Here is a 2,189-nt window from a genome sequence, read left to right as displayed (position 1 = left end):
GATTTGCTGTTTCTGTATTAAAGTCAAATGCTTTATTTTGGTGGGAAGTTGAATCTTCTACCAGAACGGATGTTTTACAAACTCTGTCTTGGGTAGAATTCGTGGATCGATTCAAGAATCAATTATGTCCCAAAACAGCAGTGAGACAAATGGAGGAAGATTTCCTGAAGTTAGAGCAAGGAAATGGAACAGTTCGGGAGTATACCGAAAGATTCATTGAATACTCTCATTTTGCCGAACATTATGTTTCAACTGAATCCAGGAAGATAGAGAGGTATATTTGGGGTTTTAAACCCTCAATTAGAGAGTTTGTTATTGCTATGAACCCCAATACCTTTCCATTAACAGYAGAGGCAGCTGAGGTGACCGAACGAAATAAGAATAGACAATCAGAAGGAAAGGTTGTTGAGAAAAGAAAATGGGAAGGGCCTTCATCTGTCCGAGGGCCGAAAACTATAAGATATGATAACATATCAGAAGAAAAGATCGGTGAGAAAGTCTGCTGACAGTGCCGACAGGTTCATCAGGGTGAATGCAAGATGGACCCAAGGAAATGTTATAAGTGCGGTGAGGCAGGTCATTTATCCAGAAATTGCCTAGCTAACCGAAGATGTTTTAATTGCAATTCTCCAGATCATATTCGACCAAATTGTCCCTTGTTAAGAACTCCACAGTTAACAATGGGGAGTAATGCGTCGGGTACACGGGGAAGATCTACTGTAAATAGAGGAGGGCAAGGAGGGGCGCGGGGACGATCCTTCCAGATGACTAAGAATGACGCAGAAGCATCACCGGATGTAGTAACAGGTACATTCCTCCTGAATTCAATACGTGCTAAAGTGTTATTTGACTTGGGTGCAAACTTTTCGTTTGTATCACAATTGTTTGCTCAAACTGCATGTCTGAATTCTGTGCTACTTGATGATAAATTAGTAGTTGATACTGCTAATAGTCAGGAGACTGTTACTAGTGTGTTCAATAACTGTATTATTGTTATTGAGGATTGTGAATTTCCGATCCGGTTATTTCCCATGTCAATGAAAGAATTTGACGTAGTAGTGGGTATGGACTGGTTGGCAACGTATCAGGCTAGTATTGTTTGTAATCAGAAAATAATCAGGATTATTCTGCCAGATCAGAGAACAGTTGTTATTTATGGTGATCGTTAGAATCATCATACTAGTATTTTGTCAGTAATGAAAGCCTAGAAAAGTATTCGAAAGAAGTGTCAAGGATGTTTGGCATATGTAATTGATTTAAAGAAAGAGAAGAGAAAAGAGGAATCGATTCCGATTGTTAGTAAATATCCAGAAGTTTTTTCGGAGGACTTATCTGGATTACCACCAGATAGAGTTATTGAATTCCGAATCGATCTTGTACCAGGAGCTGCACCAGTAGCAAAGGCACCATACCGTTTAGCTCCATCTGAATTGAAAGAATTGGTGGCACAGTTGAAAGATTTAATTGATAAGGGATTTATTAGGCCTAGCACTTCGCCCTGGGGTGCTCCGGTCTTATTCGTTAAGAAAAAGGATGGGTCTATGCGAATGTGTATAGACTATCGTGACCTAAATAAGTTGACAATTAAAAACAAATATCCTTTACCAAGGACTGATGACTTGTTTGATCAATTGGTGGGAGCAAGTTATTTCTCCAAAATTGATTTGAAGTCAGGATATCATTAGCTTAAAGTCAAGAAAGAAGATGTTGCCATAACAGCATTCAGGACAAGGTACGGGCATCACAAATTCTTAGTTATGCCATTCGGCTTATCTAATGCACCTGCAGCTTTTATGGGTATGATGAATAGGGTATGTAAGGAATATCTTGATAATTCGTTATTGTATTTATCGATGATATTCTTATATACTCAAAAACCGAAGAAGAACATGCGGAACATCTTTGTTTGATATTGGAAATATTGAAGAAAGAAAAGTTGTATGCCAAATTGTCCAAGTGTGAGTTCTGGTTAAGAGAAGTTCAATTTTTGGGTCATGTTATCTCAGAAGCCGGGGTACAAGTAGATCCAGTAAAAATACAAGCAGTTGAAAAATGGGAAGCTCCAAAGACTCCATTTGAAGTTCGTAGCTTTTTGGGTTTGGCAGGTTACTACCGGAAGTTTATTCAAGACTTCTCTAAGATAGTCGTGCCATTAACTAAATTGACTCGGAAGAATGTTAAGTTTCAGT

The sequence above is a fragment of the Cynara cardunculus genome, assembly GCF_001531365.2.
Source record: "Cynara cardunculus var. scolymus isolate 2C chromosome LG 17, CcrdV1, whole genome shotgun sequence".
NCBI classification, from domain to species: domain Eukaryota; kingdom Viridiplantae; phylum Streptophyta; class Magnoliopsida; order Asterales; family Asteraceae; genus Cynara; species Cynara cardunculus.
This window is presented reverse-complemented; position numbering follows the sequence as displayed.